Source organism: Esox lucius, chromosome 11 (assembly GCF_011004845.1).
Source record: "Esox lucius isolate fEsoLuc1 chromosome 11, fEsoLuc1.pri, whole genome shotgun sequence".
Taxonomy (NCBI): domain Eukaryota; kingdom Metazoa; phylum Chordata; class Actinopteri; order Esociformes; family Esocidae; genus Esox; species Esox lucius.
Genome location: NC_047579.1, coordinates 4715974 through 4734516, shown reverse-complemented (window position 1 = coordinate 4734516; position 18543 = coordinate 4715974). Strand labels below are relative to the sequence as shown.

Genomic DNA, 18543 nt, shown 5'->3' with positions numbered 1-18543 from the left:
GGCACATCAATACAAGCTACCAAAGTGGAGAGACCCTGAGGACACTCGCCCTGTCATTACACCTGTCTCTTTCCAATAATCAAACTGCGTGCGCTTACTGAACATTTTCCAGGCGGTCATTTTTGAGTGTACAAACGTGTGCTGGTAGCCAAAGTGATTGTCAAAAAGCGTTATGTCGAGTGATTATTCAATGAATGCATTTTAAACCAAATTTTCATGCAACTGAAATCTGCCCATATTTTTCTAGGTTGTTTAATTATTGTGACGGACTCTTCTGGTGAGGCATACCCAGAGAATTGGTGGTGTTCGGACGGGCTGTACAAGCTTCCTTTCATCACTGTGAGTATATCAGTATTTCCCAACCCTCTCCTCAGACCACCCACAATCCCACACATTTCACAACACTAAACTGGCACGCTAGATTCAGATGAAAACAACACACCTGGTTGTTTTTATGCCAGACAAAAAAAATAACAATAATGATAAATTATATGATAATTAGTCCTGAACCCACAGAGATCATAGGTAAATTTAATAGGTATTATAGGCCTATGTAACCTATGACATAGACCTCCTATACAAATAGTTTTTGTTTGGTACCAATTGGTTTTCTTGCAGACTACTAGGTAGAGGTAAAACAGTGGTAAAAATGTAATTGACCTTCACCCTTGTATATTAGACAACAGGGTTGGGTAGGTTACTCTTTAAATGTAATCTGTTACAGTTACAAGTTACCTGTCCACATTTGTAATCAGTAATGAAACTTTTTGTCATTTGGGATCAAATAACTGTTTTTAAAGCATTACATTAAAAAAATCAACCACACAATGTTTCATAATTATTTCGCACATCTATTCTTTTCAATTGAAGTAATCCAAGAAGTAAACATACATTTTTTCAAAAGTATCTGTAATTTGTTTTCAATATTTTTGTTGGTAACGTAACGGATTACAGTTACTGTTTTTTTCTAATCTGTTACTACACAACTCTTTTAGAAAGCCAGGTTAGGTAACCCTCTTTTACTAATGTAAGGTAATTAGGCTGCCCAGAAATACTCACATCACGCTCCCTGTCTCTAAATTCCATCAGCACAGTTCACAAATTAGTGGAGCAGTGAGGTTTAATGATAAACAAGTGCAACTTTTATTCTAAATTAGACAGGAAAGTGAGGGGAGACCAAGGATCCTTTTATGCTGCAAGAGCAACGGGCAGTATTCGAACCCAAGTAGGCCACATATGCTATCGGTAGGCCTATAAAACTGGAGAAAAAAATTCAAGAGAATTAACTGGGAAGTTAAGCCATGCTAAAAATCTATGAATAAGCCAAAATATGTTCATATACGGACAGGTGACAAATTAAAGGAAACAACAACATAAAATGTCTCTGTAAAGTGTTGGGCCACCTAAGTCACCAGAACAGCTTCAGTGTGCCTTGGGGTGGACTCTACTGGAGGGATGGAATGCCATTCTTCCAAAAGACATGGTTGAGAATGTTGTCATCCAAAAGTTCCCACAGGTGTTCAGATCTGGTGACTGTGAAGGCAGTAGCATAATGTCTCTCATCATTGCCTCGTTCACTGAGGACTGGGCATTGTCATCTTGGTAAAGACGCAATAACAAAGCTCTTTCAAAGTCACTTAGATCCGACCCTCTTGCCATTTTGATACAAAATCGAGGTCAACTGGGCCTGTTCAGCATTTTTATACATGCCACAGAGCAGGATAGGATTGCTGAATTGTATCATGCAGTACATCTATCTTGAAGCATCTGAATTTATGATCCTCCACTCATTTATTCAGGTTTTTCCTTTGACTTGTCACCTGTCTGTTTTTACAGTAATTCAAGCTGCACAAGCACGCAATTGTAGACATGGACCCCTACAGAGACGACATAAATTCCTAAAAAAATGATACAAGACAGACAACCTTTCAATTCGGTGTCTGATCCAGAGCTGTCCTGTTTGACATCCTGCCGTAGAGTCCACTAAGAGCCTTTGTGTTAAGGAGCTAACAGCCAAATGAACTTTGAGGATCCCAATGTCACAACTTTCAGCTTGGACACAAGAGCCTTGGGTGGACCTGTGTTCTCTGTGGCAAATAGTAACATTCATTAGGGCAGTCGATAACACTGTGGAATAGAATTAGGGAAATGGAGCGAAGGGGTTAAACCTAACCATGTTTATTTCTATTTTGGATTGTTTGTGGAACTTCCACAAGGTGCCAACAGAATTTAGAAAGAAAACCTGTGTGACATAAAAATAAAGGGAAATTAAAAATAAAGGGAAATATAAGATCAACAAAGGGTAGACGGAGTGGAAGGAATCACATATTTATCTCATGGAGAAGTGGGAATACTAGCACAAGGTCATAGCAAAGACAACACAGGGCAGGAACCCTTGTGAATGGCCTCTGCTGTACGCAAATATCAGCTCCAAAAAGAACCTCTAAAAGATGTCTAAAATAATTTATTAAGAAATTATTAATATTAAGAAATTCACAGTTTTGTAGGTGTTCAAAAAGGAGATCAAAATGTTAACCAGGCATATAGGAGAGTAACAAGGGTGAATTTGGGTGTTGAATACCAATCTCAGGTGACGTGTGCCAGGGAGCGTTACCATTCAATCACGGCTCGGAACTTCACAACCTGTCACCATGTTTCTGAAGTGACTGATGTAACTAACATCTTAAAGGCAACAAAAACAAGACTGTTGGCAGAATGTTTTGGGGGGATACCAATTTAAAACGTCAACACCCAATCTGAACCACTTTTGTGGAATACCCCAGATACTAGCTACAAGCTTGGTAGCCTAAGTTGTCTGGGTATAGTTCTCCCTTTTCCTCCGCTTCTTTGCTGTTCTCATTCCTATTATTTATTTTTCTATAGTTTCTGACTATTAATTGTTGATCTTTCTTTTTTTAATGTATTCATCCCCAGCCCTTATTTCTGTCTTCTGTGCACGGGCACCTCTCAACCACAAAGCTACAATGCTAATATCTGTGTGAATGCTGCGGAACAAGGAAAGTATTACTCAGGCAGAAATGTCAACAATTGTCTGGAGGCTTACCTTTCTGACTTCACTCATTCCTGACATACTTTCACATTCTCCCTCTGAGTCTTACTACAGCGGTTTCCATCTGTCTGTGGCCCTGTTCTCTCACATTCTCTTACTCTGTCCCTCTTTCTGTCTCCTTCATGGAATGGTCTTTGAACAGGGCACCTAAGCCTCCCTTTCTCGCTTTCCTTCAGACGAGAAAGCTCTGTCAAACACAATCCATCAAACACACAGGTTCGCCTCCCTCTCACTTTCCTTGGTTCTCGCTCTCTCCCTCGGCGTTGGCAGAGACATTGTGTGTCTGCCAAGAATGTGACTACTAACGTTGACCTTTCGTTCCCACCCCTTTTCCCCCTCTGTCAGTGTTAAGGTGGAACAGAACAGGCCTACACCATGGTCAGTCTGGGGAAAGGAGGCACAGGAAACATCCACAGAATTAACCTATAGTCAAACCCCAGCATCAGGCCTGTATTACACCTAAATATTAATAACGTGTGTCAATAAAATGAGTTGGTGTTAATTAGTACTTTGTTGATTGGCCCACTAGGAATGTAATCCCCTTAAAGTGTGCAGGTCAGCAGTCAGGTTTTCTAAACGGACGACTTTCAGAAGATGAATACCATGTGACTTGATTCTCTGTATGTAAAGGTTTGACAGCTGGCATGCATATGCTTCAAAATTGATTGATAGTGATTGATTAATAGTGGACAAATGAAATAACCCCAGAGGGAAGTGTGTAAACATGTTATGGTATGACCAATCATAAGACTATACATCTGCCTAGGCATTAGGACAACTGCTGGAAGTAACCTAAAGGTTGGTAACATTGTTGAGGGGAATGGCCTCATTGTGTGTAGGACAAAGCCTGCTGGTTGTAAAATAAACATTTTTTGAATCATTTCCGGCTACCATAAGTCAGCCTGGATAAGACTGTCCGATAATTGGGAGATTTTATTTGAAATGCCATCAGTGGGGAAAAGGGGGTGGAGGATGAAAAGCATCTTTATTGTCAAAGCACCAGATCCTCGGCCTCCCAGCGAGGGAATGGAACCACTGTCACGTCTCATCTCATCAACACTCTATAAAATATGGAAGTTCTACTTTCATCTTATTGGGTTTTTTTCCCCCTTTGTCCTTCCCTTTCTTCTCTAAAACCAGAAGGCAGTCATGTTTCATATGCTTTGCAATAGGTGCCAGGGAGGGCTGGTATGGTAATGTTGCTTTAAATGGTGGTGCAGCTAAAAACTGCACACGCTGGGAAGTCTGTGGATGGAGCACCAGCAATCTTGATACCGAAGGCCTCACGTTACACTATCTACTGTGAATGTTGTGAAGGGGCTGGTTAAGGCCCCTCTCTTTTGCTGGCCTGCCTCAGAACAAACAGGGATTGATTCAGTGGGAATCATCCAACAAAGTCTAGCCACTAATCAACTACTTATAGACCCTTCTGCCTCCAGTTTTCAGTTTGTGTGCTTGACCATGTGTGTGTGTGTGTGTGTGCGTGCGAGTCAGAAGTGAGAGCTCCAGTGTTAATGCTGATGGAGCTTAGTCATTGCGGAGCCCCCCTACTCCGGGACAGGAGCGGTGACTCCCAGACTTGGGCCGGCTAAGGAGTTAATTTGGCAGCCAGTCAGTCCCCTCAGCCTGCCCTTCTGGCCCGGCCTGCTTGACTGCTTTTATGAATGGGGCCTGCAAAAAGGCCTGTCTGGCTGCGTCACGACCCAAACATACACAGAAAGGGGATGGGGAATCCTTTCCACCCAGCTGCGTCTACACTAAACTGGTGTTTGTGAGAATGGGACATGAAGGTGGATCTTGGGCCACAAACACACACACACACACACACACACACACACACACACACACACACAGAGAAAATGTGTTCAAGGTACATCTTCAAACGTCAGAACATTCCATATCCACCAATGAGGTTGCTGTTAGTGCTGACGTGAGACACGGCAGCTGAAACCTCATTCACTTAACAGCCAGAGGACTCTTTTCTTCCCCTCTCTACCCTAAAAAAAGAACTGCATCGCAAATGGCAGCTTATCCTCTTTATAGCCCTTGCAAATGAGAAGCACTTCTCCAGTCTCACTTGGCCAACTGCCGTCCCCACAGAGTCAAAGGACAGACACTTGAAGTATTTTGCCTCAGCCGCACGCACGTTAAACGCTGTGCCGTGTGTGGTGGGGTGTTTTGTCTTCCTTGGTAAACCAACAGAGGGGATTGTTTTGGGTCTAGGTTTCTGACTGAGACTGCGGTGTCCGTGTGGTCTCAGTTAGCATCCAAACTGTCGATGCCGATTATAGAAGTAGTTCAGAATCCGGCCAACGTCGGCCATAAAACCAGCTTCTTACACGCTCTGTAGTAGCAGCCACAGCCCGGAAATAGTCTGGGTCCTAATGTAACCTCTGACGAACCTTCACCCTCTTACAGGTTTGTCAGAGGTTAACCGTTGAACTTGAAGGTCTGCCCCTCAACCGTTGAACTGATGGGAAATTGCATTCACTTTCAGATAAGGTTATTAATCTGGTGAACGTAAACAAAAAAGGCCACAGTTCAGGTGATTACAGGCAATACAGAGCAGTGGGTGTGACTAATAATCGGCATTCCAAATAGCACCCTATTCCCTTTATAGTGTACTACTTTTCACCAGGCCTAAAAGGTTTCAGTCAAAAGAAGTGCACCATATAAAGGAATAGGGTGCCATTTTCACATTTTAGGGTGTAACTGTATGAGATACACTGGGCAAACCAAACACATGAAATTCGTACTTGCAAGTTGCTGTTGACAATGCTATACAGGAAAAAAAGGGTGAGAAAAACATTACTCAGATAGGGTCCATTAGCTGCATTGTTCTCCCTGCAGGCAGCGATGGGGGCGGTAGTGAGGTGGAAAGAGGCCGGGAGGTTCTCAGGTTTCTGTACAGACATAATCTTGCATAAATGTACTTCAAAGAGCAAGGCGGCACTGGCCTTTTATAGGTCTCTTGTAAAACGGACGCCCCTCGACTCAATCAGTCGACATGAAAGACTAAGTGTACACGCTGATTGCAAAAGCAATAAGGACAGGAATATGAGTATAGGTGTGTGGAGAGACACCCAAGTTCCAAAATGGCAAGCAGAAAGTAGACCTTCGAAGCTCACCTTATACATGTAATGATTGCCAACCTTGACTGAGCTCCAAATGCAAACTGCTATAAATGGCACAAAACATTTAAATGTCTAGAAATTTCAAAACAAAATAAAAAGTAATTCAAAAGGTCACTATTTTGTTTAATGTTACTTCTGGCATTCCTATTTTACTTACTTATTTACAATACTCACAATAAGGGAAAACAGAAATGAGGCTTTTTATAAAACATTTCAAGAGATTCGAACACATATTTGGAGGGATCTTAGACCATTCCTTCATACATAACCCTTTCTCAAGCAAAAGCATTAAAATCGGGTTCAAGCCAAGACACTATGCCATTACCAAATTTTGTTCTTGAGGTTAATAAACCATATCTTTCTGTATTTTACTGTGTGCTTTAGAGTGATTGTCTTAATGAAAGATATCCTTGCCAAGTGTCAATCCATCTGACAGAGGCTACCAGGTACCTATCCTGGTACTTAGTGAGATTGTATACAGCAGGTATTGCCATGCATAGTCTTGTTAAGGGTTGCATAATGTAATATAAACATACAGAATTTGGAAATACCACCCACTAAGTTGATGACACAGTTGAAGGGCACCAGGACAAATGGAAGCAAAATAGCTCAATAAGATCCACCACTAAATTTAGCAATAGATACGTGACTCTTTCTTTTTTTACATAGAAATTTCAAGGCCAAATCCACTACGGATGTGCACGACCAAAGAGCTCTATTTTCACCAAATGAAAATAGACTGCCCAAATTACAGCTCTTTGGCAACGCACCACCAGTCATAGGCCTGGCTTCAAAATGAGAATTTCAATAACTTGAAGCTGTGTGACTGGAGCTGGGACAGAATGGAAGCCAAAACTGTTGGCTGGTGCGATTCTTGCAAGGTAAGTAATTGAAAAGTATTGAATACAGAGGTGTCTATGTGGCTTTTGAGATGGGATGATGAAATTCAACTTTACTGTCATGGCACAGTACTAGGTACTAGTACGACATTTGGTTTAATATCATCCAGATAGCGTAAACAATCATGTAAAGGGCGAATATACACTACTATTCATAAGTTTGGGGTCACTTAGAAATGTCCTCGTTTTTGAAAGAATAGCATGTCCATTAAAATAACATCAAATTGATCAGAAATACAGTGTAGACACTGTTGTAAATGACTAATGTTGTAAATGACTATTGTAGATTTAAAGAGATAATTTTTTTATTGAAAATCTACATACGCGTACAAAGGACCCTTATCAGCAACCATCAGTCCTGTTTTCCAATGGCACATTGCGTTTGATATTCCAAGTTTTTCATTGATCATCATCATCACTAATTGATCATTAGAAAAACTTTTGCAATTAGCACAGAGGGAACTGTTGTTTAGACTTGCAGAATAACAGGCCTTCATTTGACTAGCAGAGTAACAGGAGCAAAATGGCCAGAAACAAAGAAGTTGTCAGTCTGTTCTTGTTCTGAGAAATGAAGACTATTCCATACATATTATTTCAATACAAAAATCATTATTTCTAACCTTGTCATTTACTATATTTGCTATTCATTTTGCAATATTTTCTATTCAAACTAATTGAATATAGGTTTTCATTGAAAACAAGGAAATTCCTAAGTGACCGCAAACTTTTGAACGGTAGTGTATAAAGATTGAATATTAAAAATGTACAATAATGTGAATATGTGCCAAAGTAATAGGAATAATCAAGTAGTAGTGCAGTTAGATAATAAGCTAATAGTGCGATGGGATATATACTGTGAACTGAGTAGAGAAAGTGAAAGAAAGAAATTCTTTTTTTGCTAAACAGAATATCTCTTCTGAGCAATTGTCTTGGTGTAAAATAATATAATGTTATGCATACAATATACTGTAAGTCTATTTGAATTAATTCAGATATACAGTTACAGACACCCATGACACTTATAAGCAGATATTAAGTTGATAACAAGAGGTGTAGGCAGAAACCAGAAGCCTAGATCTGTTCCAAGTTCCAATCAACAACAGGAAGGGTTCCAGAGTGTTGCTAAGAGGATGGTAACACATCCAAACATAACGTTGAATGAAAGTTGATCTGATGTACATAATATCGTAAATAGCTGGATTTGCACAGCCAGACAAATCCCCATAAATCCTTACTTAAGATCAGCTCAGCTCCAGCATTTTTACAGCCTCACCATTTCTGAAACTGCTTTCACATAGAATTTGCTCTTGTCTGGCTACAATAATTTCCTCTGGTGAAGCACTACAGCGCACCCACAGACTCCTCGGTCTCAAAAACGTCTGACCCATCTGATTAGTCCTAGACAGCACCTGTTTAGACCGCAGGAAGAGTAGCTGCTGAGTAGGCAGGGTCTAATGAGGATCCTGATAAAATACTGATATTAAAAAGTGATGTGTTCTGCTAAATTGTTTCCAGAAACTGATGGTTTGGGCCAGAGCCAGATTGTGAACCCACGTGGGTTAAGCGTCCTTTGGAAAATTCCTCATTGGCTTGGATCGCCAAAACATCTTTTGAACTGAAGCCTGTCATTTTGACGGCACCCTAAACGACTGAGAATGAGGTACTCTCTGATTTAAATATGAAGCAAATGACAGCACAGTGGAAGATTTCCACTGAGTTGTCAATAGGGTTGGGTATCATTTGAATTTAATTGATTGTGCTTCCAATTCCGATTCTGCTTATCGAATCACGGTTCCGATTCCAATATTTTTGGTAGAAGAAATACAACAAACATCAAGAAGGAAAGTTTGCCTAACACTTGCTTTTACTTTGCACATTTAGGCTCTAATCAGAAAACTGTCAACAGTGACAGGATTCAGGAAGGTTTCTTTCTCCCTTAATTTATAAAAAAATAAATATTATTGATTTTAAGGAATGATAAACAAAAACAATTACAAACAAAAACTATTTAAATAATAGAAAAATATAACCTAAATGAAGGAACAAATGGATAAAGTGGAGTTTCTGTACTTGGGGGAGGGGGGGTCGATGTGGTTGAACCGGAGGTGCTCTCTGAACTTGTATCTAGGAAAAATATATATTAGAATAATTTGCAGACATCATTCCTTTGCCTTCAAAATGAAAGGCGAATGTCAGCTCATCTGTGTTAGAGAACGGAACCGAGGGATACATGACGTTGTCTAGCTAAGCTGTGATGAGTCGGCTTTCTTGTTTTAAGGAAAGAAAAACCAGTTGGTAAGTTATATACAACACAGACCAGTTGGTAGGTTATATATAATATAATAATAATAATTATATATTATAGTAAACTAGCTAGCTTGGTGTCCATGTACGTTAGTATAGCATGCTCACATTAGCTAGCTAGCTAAGTTAGCTTGCCACTAGTCAGTAAAAATACTATATACTATTTTTATTCCAGAGCTTAAATTTGTGCAGGAACTGAAGCAGAATCCAAATACATGCCTTTTCGAATCCATGGTTCCAACTTGGAACCAGTTCTTGATACCCAACCCTAGTTGTCAGGTAAGAGTTCTTCAACTTTTTCTGTCTTCTACGTTAGTAAGGAAGTAATCAAAATATTGCATATGTTACGGGTTAAAGAAGCCCCATAATGAAGGTCGACACCAGGCCTCCCATCGCCTGTGTGGTAACGAGCTGAAGTCGGTTGGCCAGGGCATTGATCTCAACCAGAGAATCCCTGCTATTCATTGGGCACTTTTCACAGAGTACAACCAATTAGGTTACTCTAATTCAGTTTATGGCAGTGTGTCTCTTGTAACAAGGAGAGAAAGGAGACAAGAAAGAGAGAGGGAGAAGGAGAGTTTAAATTGTGCACTTGTGGGCAGGGGGTCAAGATAGTCTGAGGATGTGTAAAAGAATAGAACAAGACCACAATTGATTATTGGGATTAACAACACTGAGTTAATGGTCCAGTCAGACTGCTGTTAATACCAGTGGATTATTGGACAACGTTCGGATTAATGAATGGTGTTAGTTGTTATGTTAGCCTTTAAGCCGCAAGTGACATCCATTACCACTAAGCTCTAACTGGTGAAATGAGCTGTGAAGTGAAGCCATTATCCAGGAAAGAAGAGGCTATTTGTTGAAGGAATCGGCACTAAGGCCTCACCGCCGTTTATCTGACCAATCATGATCACGCACATGACGTATTATGACCAATCATGATCACGCACATGACGTATTATGACCAATCATGATCACGCACATGACCAATAATGATCACGCACATGACCAATGTTTACGCACATGACCAATAATGATCACACACATGACCAATAATGATCACGCTCATGACCAATAATGATCACGCATATGACGTATTATGACCAATCATGTTGACTGTTGGTTGTGAACGCTGTAATGGTTCACTGAGAGCTGTTAAAGTTACATTGTTGGAATAGTTTTAGATCAAGTAAAATACCTTTGTATTAATCAATTGGTCTATTTTCACTCCGATTTGCTGTTTTGGATGAAAACTAGAAATGTAACAATAAATCCAACTTTATTCTTCCCCTCTGGGGCAATTCAAAAAGGCTTTGCCATTTCTGTGTTGTTCCATGCACAGAGGTTCTCCACATACAAGTATTTCCAGTTCTGTGGATATGTCAACAACTCCACATCATCATGCATAATTCCTAAGTTGAAGCTGAAGTTTAGAATGTATGATGAATATGGTCCTAGGGCTGGAAAAAAAAAAGAGGCCAGACATCTTGGCTAGTCCTAGACAAAAAACTAGGCCAGACCTGCTATTGAAATATATGTCTTGGTATGGATCCTGACTTGATCTGCAATTACAGTACTTAGCCAAGTCTTGGGCATCTGAAAGTTGACTAAAGTCATTTATTTGTGTTTATTTGTTATACATTACATATATTATACATTATATATACATATACAGCTACGGAAAAAATGAAGAGACCACTGCACCTTTTTCTTTCCTTTCCAAAGAAGTCGAAAAATAAGGTTTTAAGTGAGGAACAGAAGGGTTAAAGACCACTGCAAATTGAACACTTCTGTTCCTCACTCAAAACTTTTCTTTTCAACTTTTTTGGAAAGGAAAGAAAAAGTGTAGTGGTCTCATCATTTTTTCCGGATAAGTATATATATTATATTAATGTATTTTTATACATTACTTATATATTTTTTTATTTAAACACTTACTACCCAAATAAATGGCCTTAGTTTGACTTTCAAGTGCCTAAAACCTTTGCACAGTACTGTATGTCCAAGTGTGAATTCTTGCTTGCTGTACATGCATAGGTCCGTCTCTCCAATGAACTCCTATGAGTCTTGATGCCTGAAATGCAAGGCTAACTTCCATAACAAGTGTTTACCTTTAAACTAAAGTGAGAGCACCAAGTAAAATCCTGTTATGTTCCCTTAAAAGGAGTGTTATAACAAAACATTGCATGTAGACAGCTTTTTATGTACAGACTTCAAAACGTGAACAATTTACATTATAGACAAGCAATTACAATCAAACAATTGCAAGATTTTTTTTTTTTAGCTTTAAAGATCTCAGATATGGCAAAATTGTTAGACACGATTAAAAACAATGACAAAGACACAGCTAAATTCATGCAACAGATAGCATAGCTTGTGCGGGGGACTCATTTCAACATTTGATCGCATTGAGGTGTGGCTGAGGTGAGGTGGTGTTGCTTGGAATGATGACCAACCCTAAACTCACTCAATCATTTTGGAGTGAGCAGGTTAATGGTTGGGGATGGAGCGTGAATGTATACTGACTACACTGAAGACACACAGCTCTGGAAAAAATGAAGAGACCACTGCACCGATTTCTTTCCTTTCCAAAAAAGTTGGAAAGGAAAGTTTTGAATGAGGAACAGAAGCATTCAATTTGCAGTGTTCTCTTAAATTTAACCCTTCTGTTCCTCACTCAAAACCTTTTTTGGAAAGGAAAGAAAAAGGTGCAGTGGTCCCTTCATTTGTTCCGGAGCTGTATATGTGGAACAACCTTGAGCATTCGGCCTTGGACCTGAACAGGCCTAGGACCGTTAATATTATTCCAGAGCAGTAGCGTGATGGGCGGAATGTTCCGCAAGGTTCCAGGGTGAGCCTGGAACTCCCCCGAAGTAGCAGAGCAGTAGCCACCAGGTGGGATTTATGAAGTGTTAAGAATGTTTTGCTCTCAAAGCCCCCGATGCAGGCCTGGCCATCTGGGAGCAGTCTACACCTTACTGGCGCCTCAGTGCCACGCCATCCATCCCTCCATCCACCCCTCCATCCTTCTATCCATCCTTCCCTCCCTTTATCCGCCCACTCCCTACAGAAAACCCTCACTGAACCTAATCTATATAGAGAGGGGCATGGAGCATGTGTTGAGAGGGAGACCGGGAGTAAGATGGTTCAACAGTTGGAGACTGTGCCCTCTTCACGAGCCACTTAGACCCAATAACCCATCTGGCTCTTAGCCAGTTGTCACACCATCTTTTGCCAGAACCAACAGCTTCCTGAACAGTACACCCACGGACCTGGATCATGTGACAACCTCAACACGTGGCCAATAAGGACTGGGCTGCTGAGAGACGGGAACCACAGAGCTGCCCGACTAGGACACACCCTGTAAAGCGCAACGCCCAACTCGTCGGGAGGATGTATGGAGCCTAAACGGTTCCGGAAAAAAGATCTAAAAGAGTATTTGGACAAGCAGTGTGTATTTTTTGTTATGTACATGGCCCAGTCTGCCTCTCACAGACCAGACATCACAGCCACAGCAGACATCCCACCAAGAATTGACCAGTTAAGCCACCACCAATCAAAATGACTGTGAACTAAATCCAATCTCTTCTAGATCTCAGTCAATAATTGATTAACTGATTCTAAAGAAAGCCTTGTTACATGTAATAAAGTACATTCATTAAGGAACTAGTAGTTTTCTATGTAATATCTTCAGGGTTTACTTTAATTCTTACTCAAATGATGACAAAAAATAAGTAACTTTATTACTCTCTTGCATTTCACCACATAACACAACTGAACTTATATAAATGATAAGTCACCTAAAAGTACATACATATATATTAACATCTGATTCCATTGGTCAATGTGTATTTTGCCAGTGCAGCTTTTACCATAACTGCTAATGCTGTCCTGCCACAGCTCAGTGGACCGTGACACATATGATTGGTCAGGTAATGAAAGGAATCAAGGGGATTGGAATACACATATACATCCCCCAACAGTACAGCACAGGATGGTGACTACAGCTGAATAGGGGCAGAGAGAAAATGTTCACTCTCTGCTGAGTCTAAAAAATGTAAAATAATAATAGCACTGTTCTCATGTACTTGTTCTGTTCTTGACCTCAGCGGACTCAAAATAAATATTTGCATTACACGTGACAAAATGTGCAATGTACTTTTGTTTCTAGATGGGGACAATTTGCTGCATTATGATTTGCTGAAAGGTTTAGGGGCAGATTTACATAATCTTGTCATCAGGAGATTGTACAACCCCGTTTCATAGAAGTTGTGATGCTGCATAAAATGCTAATAAAAACAGAATGCAATGATGTGCAAATCATTTATTCCTATATTTAATTGAAAATAGTACAAATATCAAATGCTGAAACAGAGAAATGCAGTGCAAGGCGATCCAATACACGTTTTCGGCCTTTCCAGTTTTTTCCAGATTCTCAGAATCTTTAAATTATATTATTTACTGCAGATGATGAGATCCACAAACTCTTTGCAATTTTTACGTTGGGAAACGTGATTCTTAGATTGCTGCACTATTTGCCCGTGCAGTCTTTCACATAGTGGTGATCCCCTCCCCATCCTCACTTCTGACAGACCCATGCTCTCTGGAAGGATCTTTTAATACCCATCCATCCATCCATCCATCTTCTTCCGCTTATCCGGGGCCGGGTCGCGGGGGCAGCAGTCTAAGCAGGGATGCCCAGACTTCCCTCTCCCCAGACACTTCCTCTAGCTCTTCCGGGGGGACACCGAGGCGTTCCCAGGCCAGCCGGGAGACATAGTCCCTCCAGCGTGTCCTAGGTCTTCCCCGGGGTCTCTTCCCAGGAAGGCGTTCCGGAGGCATCCGAAAAAGATGCCCAAGCCACCTCAGCTGACCCCTCTCGATGTGGAGGAGCAGCGGCTCTACTCTGAGCTCCTCCCGGGTGACCGAGCTTCTCACCCTATCTCTAAGGGATCGCCCGGCCACCCTGCGGAGAAAGCTCATTTCGGCCGCCTGTATCCGGGATCTTGTCCTTTCGGTCATGACCCAAAGCTCATGACCATAGGTGAGAGTAGGAACGTAGATTGACTGGTTGCCAATCTTTTAATACCCAGTCATGTTAATGACCTGTTGCCAATTGACCTAATTAATAGTGTGATGTTCCACCAGGTTTAGTTTTTTCGCATTACACCACATTTCCAGTCTTTCGATGCCTCTGTTCCAACCTTTTTGAAACATGTTGCTGGCATCAAATTCAAAGTGGGCATATATTTTTCAAATAACAATAAAATGTCTCAGTTCCAACATTTAATATGTTGAAAATGTTGTGTTTGTACTATTTCCAATTTAATATAGGGTTTGCACATCATTGCATTCTGTTTTTACTTACATTTTACGCAGCACCCAACTTTTTTGGAAACGGGGTTATACGAACTATTGCATTTGATCTGATCAATGGAACAATTCTCATTGGTGGCAATGGGCGAAAATATCAGGTTTGTATGATTGACTGCAGGAAAATTTCTGCTACTTCCCATGCCGTTTTATTTTTCCACTTTTAGTATGTGAACATTTTGCAGGGTATTAATTATGAATACAAGGTGTCAAAAACTAAATAAAATTAATGTTAAATCAATTGCAATGTTCAGCTTACAGTGTAAAAAAGTACTTTTATAACTAGTAATTAAACCTTATTCTGACCCTGTACTTTTTTTCACCTTGAGTATTTCCATAAGAGGCCTACTTTAACTACTGTAAATTCCAATCTAAGTTATAGTATTTTTAGTCAGGTACAGATTTTCACTACATTGTCCTCCACTGGGCTATAGGTAAGATTCACTGATTCTTCAGATAAAAGTTCAAACCATTAGCTAGCTTGCAGGTACTGACACACACACACACCTCTGTGGGCACGATGACACTCACAGCGCCCTCCAACCTCCAATGATGAGAATCCCACTATGAATGGAACTCGTAGTTTACACACAAACATCAGAATGGGACTATGGTGTTGCAGCAGCAAACAGGGGACATCGTAAAGCTGACCATGGGACCGTGATAAAACCTCCTGGCATTCCAGGAATGACCTCAAATGTTTATCTTGCCAGGGAAATACAGAATTAGGCCTGAGTGATAAAATAACATAATTTTTCATCATGACAACTTTTAAGATTAGATTTCAATAGCCATGTTTTTGTGTAGTTTTATCCTACACTTCATCCTCATGTAGTGAAACAACAAGTATAAGATGCAAGCTGATAGCAAAAGTGACAGTGAATTTGGGGAAATAGAAGCCAAGGACAAAGAAAATGTATAAAGAAGCACATCTTGGCAAATGCAATTGCTATTGCCCCACTTAAGATATGCTGACAAAAACAGGATCAGACGGCAGTGTTTTGGAGATCGGAGGGGTTTAGCCATTGTTAAGTAAAAAAAAAAAATTATGCTGATAATTTTGTCTCTGCACGCCACCACAATGGATTTGAAATGTAACAACCAAAAAATGACAAAAATGTTATTGCAGACTTTCAGCTTAAATTCAAGGAGTTGAACATAAATATTGTATCAAACGTTTAGGAATTGAAACCATTTTCATACACAGTCCCCTTATTTCAGGGTCTCAAATGTAACTGGACGAATACACAATCATGAACAAAATGTTCATTTTTAATACTTTGTCGAGGATCCTTTGCAGGCAATGACTACTTGAAGTCTGGAATGCATAACATCACCAAACACTGGGTTTCCTCCTTTGTGATACTTTGCCAGGCCTTTACTGCAGCTGTCTTCAGTTGTTGTTTGTTCGTGGGTGTTTCTGCCTTAAGTTTTGTCTTTAGCAAGTCAAATGCATGCTCAATCAGGTTGAGATCAGGTGACTGACTCGGCCATTGCAGAATATTCCACTTCTTTGCCTTGAAAAACACCTGGGTTGCTATTGCAGTATGTTTTGGGTCCTTGTCCATCTGTACAGTAAAGCACCGTCAACTTCAATCTGAATCAACTGTATCTGAGCTGACAATATATCCCAATACACTTCAGAATTCATCCGGCTGCTTCTGTCTTCTGTCACATCATCAATAAACAATAGTGACCCAGTGCCATTGGAAGCCATGTATGCCCATGCCATCACCCTGTCTCCACTGTGTTTAACAGACCATGTGATATGCTTCGGATCATGAGCCATTCCAAGCCTTCGCCATACATTTTTCTTCCCATCATTCTGGTACAGGTTGATCTTAGTTTCATCTGTCCAAAGAATGCTGTTCCAGAAGGGGGCCTGGCTTCTTTAGATGTTTTCTCTGTCTAATCTGGCCTTTCTATTCTTGAGGCTTATGAATGGTTTGCACCTTGTGGTGAACCCTCTGTGTTTGCTCTTGTGAAGTCTTCTCTTTATGGTAGACTTGGATAATGATATGCCTACCACCTGGAGAGTGTTCTTCACTTGATTGGATGTTGTGAAGGGGTTTTTCTTTACCATGGAAAGGATCCTACGATCACCCACCATTGTTGTCTTCTGTGGACGTCAAGGTCTTTTAGTGTTGCAGAACTCACCAGTGCTTTCTTTTTTCTCAGAATGTACCAAACTATTGATTTGGTCCCTCCTAATGTTCCTGCTATCTCACTGATGGATTTTTTTTGCAGCCCAAGGATGGCCTGTTTCACTTGTATTGAGAGTTCCTTTGACCGCATGTTGTATGTTCACAGCAACAGCTTCCAAATGGGAAGGCCACACCTGGAATCAACTCAACCTATTTCCTGTTTAATTGTTGAAGAAATAATGAATTTCCCACATCTGTCCATGAAGAAGCTTTTGAGTCAATTATCCAATAACTTTTGGTCCCTTGAAAAAGAGGGGGCTATATATTAAAGAACTGTAAGTCCTAAACATTTCCTCCAATTTGGATGTGAATACCGTCATATTAAAGTTGAGAGACTACACTTCAAGCACATATTCATTATTTAACTGTAACTTGAATATATTTTGGTAAACAGCCAAAATAACAAAACTTGTGTCAGTGTCCAATTATTTCCGGACCTAACTGTATGTTGGTGAAAATCTAGGTTAACTGCAATTTTCTGCTACAGACAAATCTCATTAATCCTCTATGTTGTTTTAATAAAAATAAATACACATGGAGTCGCAATGCTGTGGATTGAGAAAGTGTGATGTTATCTCATTCATTAAATCAAATGTTTAACTATTTTCTGAACATTTGAAAATGTTTTATTTTTTGTTTATCTTTAGAGAGGAGTAGATAAGACAAGTAAGATGGGACGTGCAGGAGTAGTCAGCACTTTCCCCTGAGAGAAAGAGGGGACATGGCAGCAGTTAATCTATTTTTGTGTTCAGTATTAATCACATAGGAACAAACTGGGTTTTCTGTTAATGTGTCAAAGTGTCAGATTCTGGGGGGAAAATGGTCTCTGTTCACTTTTTTTGCATTAACTTGTGTGTGATGCAATTCAATAGCACATGGTAATGTTTTCAAGGTAGATAACTGTGGACTTGAAAACAGTGCAGTGCATTATCCATCTGCATTTCACTCAACTAATTTATTTTCAGCACTTAATTACCAGAAATTTCAATACAGAGTGCATATCCTGAAACATATGGATATCATATGATACGAGAATTTTTATTTTTCCCATATTTCCCAAACCCTACTCAGAATCCAATTGAAACCAATGAAAACCCCATTTTGAATTAAACCCTCTGGCATCATAAAAGATTAAATTAAAATCAATTGGAATCCATACTAATTCAAGCAGAAGCACAGTGAGAGAGAGCTTTGTGTTAGACTCCAGGTTGCGACTTTTAACCAAGACGTGCACCTGAACTTAAAGGACCACAGAGGTTTAAGCCACGGGACACCGCCATAGCTTACTGTCAAATGATCAAGAGTGCACTATTATAGTCGTGTTAAAAAGAAAAGACACAGGTTAGAGAACGCCAGGGTGCAGTTTCTCTTGAGTGAGAGAGGTTTTTTTCATAACAGCACAGTCACTTCATTATTTTGGGCTTCATGCAGGGCTTGGACAAATAATCACTTCTGCTTTAACCAAGAGTAGGAGACCTGACTAGAGCTGAAGCTTATGGACAAAAAAAAAACAATTTATTTGATAGCGATTTGACTTGCGATATGACAAACAACAATTT

The 18543-nt window shown here is 40.2% G+C and overlaps 1 protein-coding gene across 3 annotated transcripts in view; it reads right to left on the bottom strand.

The window, feature by feature from the left end:
- LOC105028431 (thyroid hormone receptor alpha) overlaps positions 1–18543 on the bottom strand; it is an 82880-nt gene that overhangs the window by 31643 nt on the left and 32694 nt on the right. Inside the window, exon 1 of one of the 3 annotated variants that reach the window (XM_010901181.5) lies at positions 3065–3476. The exons of the other annotated variants lie outside the window; for them this stretch is intronic. The gene's annotated coding sequence lies outside the window, so the exon portion shown is untranslated. Of the gene's footprint in view, positions 1–3064; positions 3477–18543 lie in introns of those variants that run through there. 3 annotated transcript variants of the gene reach the window in all.